We start from the raw sequence: 14,767 nt of genomic DNA on the forward strand, positions 1-14,767 counted from the left end.
TACTCTCTCCCCCAGCCCCCACTCTCTCCCCCAGCCCCCACTCTCTCCCCCAGCCCCCACTCTCTCCCCCAGCCCCCTCACTCTCCCCCAGCCCCCACTCTGCCCCTCACTCTCCCCCAGCCCCCACTCTGCCCCTCACTCTCCCCCAGCCCCCACTCTGCCCCTCACTCTCCCCCAGCCCCCACTCTGCCCCTCACTCTCCCCCAGCCCCCACTCTGCCCCTCACTCTCCCCCAGCCCCCACTCTGCCCCTCACTCTCCCCCAGCCCCCACTCTGCCCCTCACTCTCCCCCAGCCCCCACTCTGCCCCTCACTCTCCCCCAGCCCCCACTCTGCCCCTCACTCTCCCCCAGCCCCCCACTCTGCCCCTCACTCTCCCCCAGCCCCCACTCTGCCCCTCACTCTCCCCCAGCCCCCACTCTGCCCCTCACTCTCCCCCAGCCCCCACTCTGCCCCTCACTCTCCCCCAGCCCCCACTCTGCCCCTCACTCTCCCCCAGCCCCCACTCTGCCCCTCACTCTCCCCCAGCCCCCACTCTGCCCCTCACTCTCCCCAGCCCCGCTCTGCCCCTCACTCTCCCCCAGCCCCGCTCTGCCCCTCACTCTCCCCCAGCCCCGCTCTGCCCCTCACTCTCCCCCAGCCCCGCTCTGCCCCTCACTCTCCCCCAGCCCCGCTCTGCCCCTCACTCTCCCCCAGCCCCGCTCTGCCCCTCACTCTCCCCCAGCCCCGCTCTGCCCCTCACTCTCCCCCAGCCCCGCTCTGCCCCTCACTCTCCCCCAGCCCCGCTCTGCCCCTCACTCTCCCCCAGCCCCGCTCTGCCCCTCACTCTCCCCCAGCCCCGCTCTGCCCCTCCCTCTCCCCCAGCCCCCACTCTGCCCCTCACTCTCCCCCAGCCCCCACTCTGCCCCTCACTCTCCCCCAGCCCCCACTCTGACCCTCACTCTCCCCCAGCCCCCACTCTGCCCCTCACTCTCCCCCAGCCCCGCTCTGCCCCTCACTCTCCCCCAGCCCCGCTCTGCCCCTCACTCTCCCCCAGCCCCGCTCTGCCCCTCACTCTCCCCCAGCCCCGCTCTGCCCCTCACTCTCCCCCAGCCCCGCTCTGCCCCTCACTCTCCCCCAGCCCCGCTCTGCCACCCCCGCGGTTGTCAATGGAGCCGCTGTGCTGCTGGCGCCTCACTGCGCATGCTCTCATCATGCCGCCCGCCCAGAACCACAGCAGCAGCTCGAGCGCCGAGCGCGGGCAGAGGGCGGAGAGCGGCGGTGGCGGCGGCAGAGCGACCCGCGGGGTCCGGGGCGCTTCTCACACAGACTCTTTGCACTGCCAGCGGCCGGCTTGGCTATCCGGAGCAGGAGCCGAAGCGGCGGAGGGAACGCGTAGGCCGCCCGCACTCTCGGGCTGGGTCACAACAAAAAGCCCCAAGATGGCGGCGGCAGGGAGCCTGGTTCAAGCGCTGCGCCGCCGCCGCTTCCTCCGCTCGCTGCTTTCCGAGATGTAGCGGAATGTGACGGGCCGCTGGTGAGGTGCGCGGTGCTGCGCTGGTCGCGCCGCGTGTACCGGTGGTGTGCGCGGCCCGCTTACCGGCTATGCAGCGAGCGAGGGTCGGCGCCGCTCCGTCTTACCTCCGATCCCGCCTCCACTTTACCGCTCGGCCGCCGCCTCCATCTTGTATTCCGGAGCGCCGCCGCCGCCCTGCGCATGCGCGCCGCCGCCGCGCCAAGCCGCCCATTGGCTGGAGCGGGAATGGCCCGCGCGCGCTCATTGGCTGGACCGCCGCCAACAATAACAAACACGCTGATTGGCCGAGTTGAACGAGCAGTCGTGAGTTTCTGATTGGACGAGGATCCCGCTGGTGGACCACGGGGCCGACCATTGGCCGGGACCGGCACGTGCTGATTTCTGTGAGTACGTCATCAAAACAAACACTCGGCAGCGGGCGGGGATGAGAAGCGGAGAGTTGGTGCTGAGGGCCGGGGGCTCGGGGCCGAGGGTCGGGGCCCGGCCCGGCCCGGCGTGGGGTGCCGGGGCCGCGGGTTGGTGCAGGTACCGGGGGCTAGCACTTGAGATCCTGTACTGGCGCTGGCAGGGGCACTGAGGGCCAGTATCTCTGTGACCAGTTCCAGGTCTACAATCTCCAACATCTCTCTCCTTCTCCAGTTCTTGCCTCTTGCACATCGCCGATTTTCATTGTTCCACCATTAACTGTCGAAACCCTAAGCTCTGGAATTCCCTCCCTAAACCTCTTTCCCCCCCCCCCCACCCTACCTTTCTCTCCTATTTTAAGACGCTGCTTAAAATCTGCCTCTTTGACCAAACTTTTGTGTCAAATTTTATTGATAATCACTGCTGTGAAGTGCCTTGGGATGTTTTACTACATTAAAGGCACTAGACAAATGCAAGTTGCTGTTGTGACACTGAGCACTGGTAGCGGTTCTGAGGGCTAGTACTGGCAGTGTGCGTTGATGGTGGAACTAAGTGCTATCAGTGGCATTGATTGTGGGTGCTGGCATTGAGGTTTGGTAGTGTTACTGGTACTGTGCATTTGTAGCGGCTCTGAGTGCTGTTAGTGGTTATTGCACTGAGTACTGGTAGCGGTACTGAGGGCTAGTACTGGCAATGTGCATTCGTGGTGGAACCAAGCGCTGAGAGTGGCACTGATCGTTGGTACTGGCACTGATCGCTGGTCGTGAGCAGATCACTGGTAGTTGTACTGAGCGCCGTTTGTGGCACCGAGGGCTTGTACTAGCAGTGTGTGTTGGTAATGACACTGGCCTCCTCCCGATATCCCCACCATCACGGAAGCCAGTCTTCAGCCAATTTGATTCACTCCACATGATATCAAGAAATGGCTGATTGCACTGGATACAGCAAAGGCTATGGGCCCCGACAACATCCCGGCTGTAGTGCTGAAGACTTGTGCTCCAGAACTAGCTGCGCCTCTAGCCAAACTGTTCCAGTACAGCTACAACACTGGCATCGACCCGACAATGTGGAAAATTTCCCAGGTATGTCCTGTCCACAAAAAGCAGGACAAATCCAATCCGGCCAATTACCGCCCCATCAGTCAACTCTCAATCATCAGCAAAGTGATGGAAGGTGTCATCGACAGTGCTATCAAGCGGCACTTACTCACCAATGCTCAGTTTGGGTTCCGCCAGGACCACTCGGCTCCAGACCTCATTACAGCCTTGGTCCAAACATGGACAAAAGAGCTGAATTCCAGAGGTGAGGTGAGAGTGACTGCCCTTGACATCAAGGCAGCATTTGACCGAGTGTGGCACCAAGGAGCCCTCGTGAAATTGAAGTCAATGGGAATTTTTTTTTCATTGGTTCATGGAATGTGGGCATCGCTGGCGAGGCCGGCATTAATTGTCCATCCCTAATTGCCCTTGAGAAAGTGGTGGTGAGCCGCCTTCTTGAACCGCTGCAATCCGCGTGGTGACGGTTCTCCCACAGTGCTGTTCGGAAGGGAGTTCCAGGATTTTGACCCTGGGGAAAACTCTTCAGTGGCTGGAGTCATACCAGCCAGTTGGAGGCCAATCATCTCAGCTCCAGGACATTGCTGCAGGAGTTCCTCAGGGCAGTGTCCTAGGCCCAACCATCTTCAGCTGCTTCATCAATGACCTTCCTTCCATCATAAGGTCAGAAGTGGGGATGTTCGCTGATGATTGCACGGTGTTCAGTTCCGTTAGCAACCCCTCAGATAATGAAGCAGTTCGTGCCCGCATGCAGCAAGACCTGGACAACATCCAGGCTTGGGCTGATAAGTGGCAAGTAACACTTGCGCCAGACAAGTGCCAGGCTATGACCATTTCCAACAAGAGAGTCTAACCACCTCCCCTTGACATTCAACGGCATTACCATCGCCGAATCCCCCACCATCAAATCCTGGGGGTCACCATTGACCAGAAACTTAATTGGACCAGCCACACAAATAGTGTGGCTACAAGAGCAGGTCAGGGGCTGGGTATTCTGCGGCGAGTGACTCACCTCCTGACTCCCCAAAGCCTTTCCACCACCTACAAGGCGCAAGTCAGGAGTGTGATGGAATACTCTCCACTTGCCTGGATGAGTGCAGCTCCAACGACACTCAAGAAGCTCGACACCATCCAGGACAAAGCAGCCCGCTTGATTGGCACCCCATCCACCACCCTAAACATTCACTCCCTTCACCACCGGCGCACTGTGACTGCAGTGTGTACCATCCACAGGATGCACTGCAGCAACTCGCCAAGACTTCTTCGACAGTACCTGCCAAACCCGCGATCTCTACCACCGAGAAGGACAAGGGCAGCAGGCACATGGGAACAACACCACCTGCACATTCCCCTCCAAGTCACACATCATCCCAACTTGGAAATATATCGCCACTGGATCAAATTCTGGAACTCCCTAACAGCACTGTGGATAGTGTTAGTGGTACTGTGCGTTTGTAGTGGCACTGAGGGCTGGTAGTGGTTGTGACCCTGAGCACTGGGAGCAGTACTGAGGGCTAGTACTGCCAATATGCATTTGTCGTGGCACTGAGCCCCAGTAACAGCATTGAGGGCTGCTACTGGCAGTCTGTGTTGGTAGTGTTACTGATACTGTGCATTGGTAGTGACACTGAGCGCTGGTAGTGGTTGTGACCCTGAGCACTGGTAGCGGTACTGAGGGCTAGTACTGGCAGTGTGCGTTGCTGCTGATGCTAAGCGCTGATAGTGGCACTGATTGTGAGTAGTTGTACTGATCGGTGGTAGTGACACTGAGCACTGGTGGCGGTATTGAGGGCTAACACTGGCAATGTGTGTACATGGTGGCATTAAGTGCTGATAGTGGCACTGATCGTGGGTACTGGCACTGATTGCTGGTTGCGACACTGAGCCCTGGTAGTTCTATGAGTGTGATAGTGAGCTGGCAGATGGGAGAGTGGCCAATGTAATAGCCATTTTTAAAAAGGCAGATAGCAAATCCAGGTAATTACAGGCTAGTTAGCTTACATCTGTGGTAGGGAAATTTTTTGGCCCGATATTTACGAGGAGGTGGGGAGGGTGCAGGGGAGGCTAGAAACTGCCGACGAACTCAGTGAGGCCATGGAGGGGAGGTCCTGCCCATCTTAATGCCAATTGCACTGTGTGGGAGAAAACAGAGAGGAGGAGTTAGCTGCAGTTTCTCAGCGTGGTTTGAAATGGGCAGTGGTGTCCCACAGGGTTCTGCTCTGGGACTGCTTCTGTTCACTGTACATCAATGATTTGGATACAGGCCCAGAAGGAACAGTGTCAAAATTTGCAGATGATACCAAAATAGTTAATTCTTTAGAAGTCCAAAGGAAGCTACAAAGGGATATTGATAAAATGGGGAATGAGGTAGGGGAAAAAGGCAGATGGAATACAATGTTATACAGGTGAGGTGATGCTCTGAATGGGAGCAGGCTCGGTGCTGGGGAAGAGCAGAGGGATTTGGAGTACAGGTTCGCAGGACATTAAAGACAGATTAATTAGGCTGTAAACATAGCGAATGGAATATTAGATTTTATCACTAGGTATAGGATACGAAACTAAGGTAATGATGAACCTAATAAGTCCTGGGTACAGTCTGCAGTATTGGGCTTCATGCTATAGGAAGGGTATTGAAGCTTTAGAGAGGGTACAATACAGATTCACTAGGATGCTGCCTGGTTTGAGGAAAAACAAGTACAAAGACTTGAAAAATTGGGTTGTTTTTCGTTAGAACAACACAGATTACAGGATATAAGATGATAGGATATAAGTGATTAAAATGATGATGGTAGTTCTACGAGTGTGACAGTGAGCTGGCAGATGGGAGTGCTACATGGTCAGAGCGGCAGTATTGAGGGAGGGCTGCACGGTCGGAGGGGCAGTATTGAGGGAGCGCTGCACGGTCGGAGGGGCAGTACTGAGGGAGCGCTGCACGGTCAGAGGGGCAGTATTGAGGGAGTGCTACATGGTCAGAGCGGCAGTATTGAGGGAGGGCTGCACGGTCGGAGGGGCAGTATTGAGGGAGTGCTGCACGGTCGGAGGGGCAGTATTGAGGGAGGGCTGCACGGTCGGAGGGGCAGTATTGAGGGAGCGCTGCACGGTCGGAGGGGCAGTATTGAGGGAGCGCTGCACGGTCGGAGGGGCAGTATTGAGGGAGCGCTGCACGGTCGGAGGGGCAGTACTGAGGGAGGGCTGCACGGTCGGAGGGGCAGTATTGAGGGAGGGCTGCACGGTCGGAGGGGCAGTATTGAGGGAGTGCTGCACGGTCGGAGGGGCAGTATTGAGGGAGGGCTGCACGGTCGGAGGGGCAGTATTGAGGGAGCGCTGCACGGTCGGAGGGGCAGTATTGAGGGAGCGCTGCACGGTCGGAGGGGCAGTACTGAGGGAGCGCTGCACGGTCGGAGGGGCAGTACTGAGGGAGCGCTGCACGGTCGGAGGGGCAGTACTGAGGGAGCGCTGCACGGTCGGAGGGGCAGTACTGAGGGAGCGCTGCACGGTCGGAGGGGCAGTATTGAGGGAGCGCTGCACGGTCGGAGGGGCAGTATTGAGGGAGCGCTGCACGGTCGGAGGGGCAGTACTGAGGGAGCGCTGCACGGTCAGAGGGGCAGTATTGAGGGAGTGCTACATGGTCAGAGCGGCAGTATTGAGGGAGGGCTGCACGGTCGGAGGGGCAGTATTGAGGGAGCGCTGCACGGTCGGAGGGGCAGTATTGAGGGAGGGCTGCACGGTCGGAGGGGCAGTATTGAGGGAGCGCTGCACGGTCGGAGGGGCAGTATTGAGGGAGCGCTGCACGGTCGGAGGGGCAGTATTGAGGGAGCGCTGCACGGTCGGAGGGGCAGTATTGAGGGAGCGCTGCACGGTCGGAGGGGCAGTATTGAGGGAGGGCTGCACGGTCGGAGGGGCAGTATTGAGGGAGCGCTGCACGGTCGGAGGGGCAGTATTGAGGGAGCGCTGCACGGTCGGAGGGGCAGTACTGAGGGAGCGCTGCACGGTCGGAGGGGCAGTACTGAGGGAGCGCTGCACGGTCGGAGGGGCAGTACTGAGGGAGCGCTGCACGGTCGGAGGGGCAGTATTGAGGGAGCGCTGCACAGTCGGAGGGGCAGTATTGAGGGAGCGCTGCATGGTCGGAGGGCAGTATTGAGGGAGCGCTGCACGGTCGGAGGGGCAGTACTGAGGGAGCGCTGCACGGTCGGAGGGGCAGTACTGAGGGAGCGCTGCACGGTCGGAGGGGCAGTATTGAGGGAGCGCTGCACGGTCGGAGGGGCAGTATTGAGGGAGCGCTGCACGGTCGGAGGGGCAGTATTGAGGGAGCGCTGCACGGTCGGAGGGGCAGTACTGAGGGAGCGCTGCACGGTCGGAGGGGCAGTATTGAGGGAGCGCTGCACGGTCAGAGGGGCAGTATTGAGGGAGCGCTGCACGGTCGGAGGAGCAGTATTGAGGGAGCGCTGCACGGTCGGAGGGGCAGTACTGAGGGAGCGCTGCACAGTCGGAGGGGCAGTACTGAGGGAGCGCTCACTCCTTACATTGCAACATGCTATCACAGAGAAATTGATTAGCTCCACCTTCTGACTGTGCTGCTTGGGAGAAAGTCAGCATTGAAATTACACCTTTAAAAATATATTGAAACAAAGCACATTAAAACCATGTGTCTCTCCAACTCAAGAGCTGCCAATCAAAACAGACACTATAAAAAGATCGCCAGCATCTCAATCACATAGGATGTTTGAACTGATTACCAGGGCCAGATACATTAGCCTGTTTCAAACACTTCGCTCAACTTGTGACTGCAGGAACTCACCACTTCTGTCAGCTTTCAGGGCCAATTGCTTTGGACAGAATGGGAACTCATTCTTGCACTTAGCTGATATTAAGATATTAAACTACACTTTGTCCCACAGGAACCAGCTACAAACACAAACTAATGCCTCCAGCAGAGCAGACCGTAATGTATATTCAGCGCAGCTTTGCACAAAAGAGCTACCAGTAACTAACTTTAACCCTGTGTCTGCTGTGACCAGCAAGAAAGATTCCAATAAACAAACCATTTTCTGTCTACCAGATTTTCCTTAGCTTTCTTTTGGCCTGCACAACATTGGTTTGTGGTGTTTCTGAGTCCGAAGGTTGTGTGTTCGAGTCCCACTCCAGAGATTTGAGCACATAATCCAGGAAGACACTCCAGTGCAGTTCTGAGGGAGTGCTCCACTGTCAGAGGGCCAGTATTGAGGGAGTACTGCACTGTTGGAGGTGCCGTCTTTCAGATGAGACATTAAACTGAGGTCCTGTCTGCCCTCAGGTGGAAGTAAAAGATTCCATGGCATTATTTGAAGAGAAGGGGAGTTCTCCCCAGTGTCCTGGCCAATATTTATCCCTCAACCAACTTCCCTAAAACAGATTATCTGGTCATTTCTGTCATTGCTGTTTGTGGGACCTTGCTGTGTGCAAAATTGCACACATTACAACAGTGACTATGCTTCAAAAGTACTTCATTAGCTGTGAAGCGCTTTAGGATGTCTTTACAATTCCAAACATCTCGTGGTATGAGACATTGCCCCACGGAAGTACCAGTGCAACACCTGGCTGCTTATGGTGTCATTCTATTCAATTTACATGGCTGGTATGCAGCCAGGCAGACTCCCGGAGGTCCCGGATCACCCATCAAAGGATAGGCCTTCAATCTCGAGGCAGTGACCTTGATTGACAGCTATCTCTGAGTCCTTTGATTGGCTGGAGCCCTCAGTGATTGATAGCTATCTCTGATTCCTTTGATTGGCTGAAGCCCTCAGTGATTGACAGCTATCCCTGAGTCCTTTGATTGGCTGAAGCCCTCAGTGATTGACAGCTATCCCTGAGTCCTTTGATTGGCTGAAGCCCTCAGTGATTGACAGCTATCCCTGAGTTCTTTGATTGACTGATGCCCTCAGTGATTGACAGCTATGACTGACTCCTTTGATTGGCTGAAGCCCTCAGTGATTGACAGCTATCCCTGAGTTCTTTGATTGGCTGGTGCCCTCAGTGATTGACAGCTATCCCTGAGTTCTTTGATTGGCTGGAGCCCTCAGTGATTGACAGTTCTGAGGGCAGAAACCTCTTCCCACAGGCTTGTGGGAGGCTATAATTAGCTGACATACTGAGAGAGAAAGTGAGTTGTGTCGTTGTCACTGAGCTGTGCCATCTTCTAGAGGCCAATGCAGGCAACTATCACAGAGACAACCCTTCCCTTGGGGCTGAAGAACAATAATGCATTAAACTTTCATACCATTGGATCCTTCCAAGCGACGGCCTGTAGCACAGTCAGTCGGTTGTCCACAGAAACGGCAATCAAACGACAGGGCCAGCACATTCATCCTGTAGAAAGGAGGTATTGGCTCATAGGCACAGGGTGGTTCCCAGAGTACACAGCATGGTAGAGGGCTCCATCTAACCAGGAGGCTGCAGCTTCTCCTTTGCCACCCTCACCTGCTCTGCTTCCACCAATGCTCCCATTCCAAGCTCACCGACTGCCTCCGCCAGGATATGTGTAACTATTTTGGTGCTCGGAAGCTTCAGTGAGAGGTGAGAGGGGAGAAGACATAAGAGCAGGACGGCACCAGGCCTGAGCTTGGGGCAGAGGTGCAGCTTCAGCTTTGTTTGTTCCTGAATGCTCCGATATTACCAGGGTGGCCTCCTCCAAGGGGACTGTGACTTTCTCTGGTTGTGACCTCTTCCCTTGAATTTTGTATCATGTTGTCGTGCAAGCAGAAAGGTGGTGTTGAGATGCAAGTTGCAGGAGATGCCCAGTGACTAGCCTGTAATTAACCTGTGGGACAAGCGGTGTATCAATGAGTGACCATGCAACTAGGTTGTTTTGGTGCTTTAATGCGTGAAGCCCTTGGAAGATTTGAGTGTTACCAGGCCACCCATTGTATGTTGTATCTCAGAGGTGTGCTCTCCTGAAGCACGGAGAAACAGTGAAAGAGCTGTGGGGTGGGGTGAGGACTTGCCCTGGTCTTTGGCCTGGTGAGTGGTACTGTCGGGTAGTTTTACATTCCATCAAGTCCATTGCCTTCTCCCATCGTTCCCAGGTACACTACAGACCATTGACCTGGCCAGGGCATGGTTAAATACTGGGAAGTGTGACTTGCACTGTTTCCAGTAGTTGAGGAGTCTAGAATGAGGGGCCATGGAAAAAAGATTAAATGTAAGGGATTTAGAACAGAGGGCAGGAGAAACATCTTCACACAGAGAGTTGTGAGGCTGTGGAATTCACTTTCAGGGTTAGTGGTTGAGGCAGAAACTGTGTCAACATTGAAGATGAGATTGGAGAGGTGGATGAAGGAAAAGGGGTTGAAAGGAAATGGGAACAGGGACGGTAAATGTGATTGGAACTGTTTGCTCATGTGGAGGATGAACGCAGGCACGGACTGGTTGGGCTGTTTCCTTGTTGTAATTTCAGTGCATTTCTGTGAGTTCAGAACAGGACAACTCTCCTCACACTCACCCCATAGAGCAACACCCGCACTTCACCAGTCTCACACTCACCTCATACATCAACACCCGCACTTCACCAGTCTCACACTCACCTCATAGAGCAACACCCGCACTTCACCAGTCTCACACTCACCTCATACATCAACACCCGCACTTCACCAGTCTCACACTCACCTCAAAGAGCAACACCCGCACTTCACCAGTCTCACACTCACCTCATAGAGCAACACCCGCACTTCACCAGTCTCACACTCACCTCATAGAGCAACACCCGCACTTCATCAGTCTCACACTCACCTCATAGAGCAACACCCGCACTTCACCAGTCTCACACTCACCCCATAGAGCAACACCCGCACTTCACCAGTCTCACACTCACCTCATACATCAACACCCGCACTTCACCAGTCTCACACTCACCTCATAGAGCAACACCCGCACTTCATCAGTCTCACACTCACCTCATAGAGCAACACCCGCACTTCACCAGTCTCACACTCACCCCATAGAGCAACACCCGGACTTCACCAGTCTCACACTCACCTCATACATCAACACCCGCACTTCACCAGTCTCACACTCACCTCATAGAGCAACACCCGCACTTCACCAGTCTCACACTCACCTCATACATCAACACCCGCACTTCACCAGTCTCACACTCACCTCATAGAGCAACACCCGCACTTCACCAGTCTCACACTCACCTCATAGAGCAACACCCGCACTTCACCAGTCTCACACTCACCCCATAGAGCAACACCCGCACTTCACCAGTCTCACACTCACCTCATAGAGCAACACCCGCACTTCACCAGTCTCACACTCACCCCATAGAGCAACACCCGCACTTCACCAGTCTCACACTCACCTCATAGAGCAACACCCGCACTTCACCAGTCTCACACTCACCCCATAGAGCAACACCCGCACTTCACCAGTCTCACACTCACCCCATAGAGCAACACCCGCACTTCACCAGTCTCACACTCACCCCATAGAGCAACACCCGCACTTCACCAGTCTCACACTCACCTCATACAGCAACACCCGCACTTCACCAGTCTCACACTCACCTCATACAGCAACACCCGCACTTCACCAGTCTCACACTCACCCCATAGAGCAACACCCGCACTTCACCAGTCTCACACTCACCTCATAGAGCAACACCCGCACTTCACCAGTCTCACACTCACCCCATAGAGCAACACCCGCACTTCACCAGTCTCACACTCACCCCATAGAGCAACACCCGCACTTCACCAGTCTCACACTCACCCCATAGAGCAACACCCGCACTTCACCAGTCTCACACTCACCTCATAGAGCAACACCCGCACTTCACCAGTCTCACACTCACCCCATAGAGCAACACCCGCACTTCACCAGTCTCACACTCACCTCATAGAGCAACACCCGCACTTCACCAGTCTCACACTCACCCCATAGAGCAACACCCGCACTTCACCAGTCTCACACTCACCTCATAGAGCAACACCCGCACTTCACCAGTCTCACACTCACCTCATAGAGCAACACCCGCACTTCACCAGTCTCACACTCACCCCACAGAGCAACACCCGCACTTCACCAGTCTCACACTCACCTCATACAGCAACACCCGCACTTCACCAGTCTCACACTCACCCCATAGAGCAACACCCGCACTTCACCAGTCTCACACTCACCTCATAGAGCAACACCCGCACTTCACCAGTCTCACACTCACCCCATACAGCAACACCCGCACTTCACCAGTCTCACACTCACCCCATAGAGCAACACCCGCACTTCACCAGTCTCACACTCACCTCATACATCAACACCCGCACTTCACCAGTCTCACACTCACCTCATACAGCAACACCCGCACTTCACCAGTCTCACACTCACCTCATAGAGCAACACCCGCACTTCACCAGTCTCACACTCACCTCATTGAGCAACACCCGCACTTCACCAGTCTCACACTCACCTCATAGAGCAACACCCGCACTTCACCAGTCTCACACTCACCTCATAGAGCAACACCCGCACTTCACCAGTCTCACACTCACCTCATAGAGCAACACCCGCACTTCACCAGTCTCACACTCACCTCATAGAGCAACACCCGCACTTCACCAGTCTCACACTCACCCCATACAGCAACACCCGCACTTCACCAGTCTCACACTCACCCCATAGAGCAACACCCGCACTTCACCAGTCTCACACTCACCCCATAGAGCAACACCCGCACTTCACCAGTCTCACACTCACCTCATAGAGCAACACCCGCACTTCACCAGTCTCACACTCACCTCATAGAGCAACACCCGCACTTCACCAGTCTCACACTCACCTCATACAGCAACACCCGCACTTCACCAGTCTCACACTCACCCCATAGAGCAACACCCGCACTTCACCAGTCTCACACTCACCTCATAGAGCAACACCCGCACTTCACCAGTCTCACACTCACCCCATAGAGCAACACCCGCACTTCACCAGTCTCACACTCACCTCATACAGCAACACCCGCACTTCACCAGTCTCACACTCACCCCATAGAGCAACACCCGCACTTCACCAGTCTCACACTCACCTCATACAGCAACACCCGCACTTCACCAGTCTCACACTCACCTCATACAGCAACACCCGCACTTCACCAGTCTCACACTCACCTCATAGAGCAACACCCGCACTTCACCAGTCTCACACTCACCTCATAGAGCAACACCCGCACTTCACCAGTCTCACACTCACCTCATAGAGCAACACCCGCACTTCACCAGTCTCACACTCACCACATACAGCAACACCCGCACTTCACCAGTCTCACACTCACCCCATAGAGCAACACCCGCACTTCACCAGTCTCACACTCACCTCATAGAGCAACACCCGCACTTCACCAGTCTCACACTCACCTCATACAGCAACACCCGCACTTCACCAGTCTCACACTCACCTCATAGAGCAACACCCGCACTTCACCAGTCTCACACTCACCTCATAGAGCAACACCCACACTTCACCAGTCTCACACTCACCCCATACAGCAACACCCGCACTTCACCAGTCTCACACTCACCTCATAGAGCAACACCCGCACTTCACCAGTCTCACACTCACCCCATAGAGCAACACCCGCACTTCACCAGTCTCACACTCACCCCATAGAGCAACACCCGCACTTCACCAGTCTCACACTCACCCCATAGAGCAACACCCGCACTTCACCAGTCTCACACTCACCTCATACAGCAACACCCGCACTTCACCAGTCTCACACTCACCTCATAGAGCAACACCCGCACTTCACCAGTCTCACACTCACCCCATAGAGCAACACCCGCACTTCACCAGTCTCACACTCACCCCATACAGCAACACCCGCACTTCACCAGTCTCACACTCACCCCATAGAGCAACACCCGCACTTCACCAGTCTCACACTCACCTCATAGAGCAACACCCGCACTTCACCAGTCTCACACTCACCTCATAGAGCAACACCCGCACTTCACCAGTCTCACACTCACCCCATAGAGCAACACCCGCACTTCACCAGTCTCACACTCACCCCATAGAGCAACACCCGCACTTCACCAGTCTCACACTCACCTCATAGAGCAACACCCGCACTTCACCAGTCTCACACTCACCTCATAGAGCAACACCCGCACTTCACCAGTCTCACACTCACCTCATAGAGCAACACCAGCACTTCACCAGTCTCACACTCACCTCAAAGAGCAACACCCGCACTTCACCAGTCTCACACTCACCTCATAGAGCAACACCCGCACTTCACCAGTCTCACACTCACCCCATAGAGCAACACCCGCACTTCACCAGTCTCACACTCACCTCATAGAGCAACACCCGCACTTCACCAGTCTCACACTCACCTCATAGAGCAACACCCGCACTTCACCAGTCTCACACTCACCTCATAGAGCAACACCCGCACTTCACCAGTCTCACACTCACCTCAAAGAGCAACACCCGCACTTCACCAGTCTCACACTCACCTCATAGAGCAACACCCGCACTTCACCAGTCTCACACTCACCTCATAGAGCAACACCCGCACTTCACCAGTCTCACACTCACCTCATACAGCAACACCCGCACTTCACCAGTCTCACACTCACCTCATACATCAACACCCGCACTTCACCAGTCTCACACTCACCTCATAGAGCAACACCCGCACTTCACCAGTCTCACACTCACCTCATACATCAACACCCGCACTTCAGTCTCACACTCACCTCATACAGCAACACCCGCACTTCACCAGTCTCACACTCACCTCATAGAGCAAC

At 55.5% G+C, this 14,767-nt stretch overlaps 1 protein-coding gene across 2 annotated transcripts in view; it reads right to left on the minus strand.

The window, feature by feature from the left end:
• The window catches only part of pcif1 (phosphorylated CTD interacting factor 1), a 144,725-nt gene extending 143,015 nt beyond the window's left edge, over positions 1–1,710 (minus strand). Inside the window, exon 1 of one of the 2 annotated variants that reach the window (XM_068000744.1) lies at positions 1,620–1,710. The gene's annotated coding sequence lies outside the window, so the exon portion shown is untranslated. Of the gene's footprint in view, positions 1–1,578 lie in introns of both variants that reach the window. The other variant, XM_068000743.1, reaches the window with a different exon arrangement.
• Positions 1,711–14,767: the final 13,057 nt, after the last annotated feature.

This window comes from Heptranchias perlo, chromosome 19 (assembly GCF_035084215.1).
Source record: "Heptranchias perlo isolate sHepPer1 chromosome 19, sHepPer1.hap1, whole genome shotgun sequence".
Taxonomy (NCBI): domain Eukaryota; kingdom Metazoa; phylum Chordata; class Chondrichthyes; order Hexanchiformes; family Hexanchidae; genus Heptranchias; species Heptranchias perlo.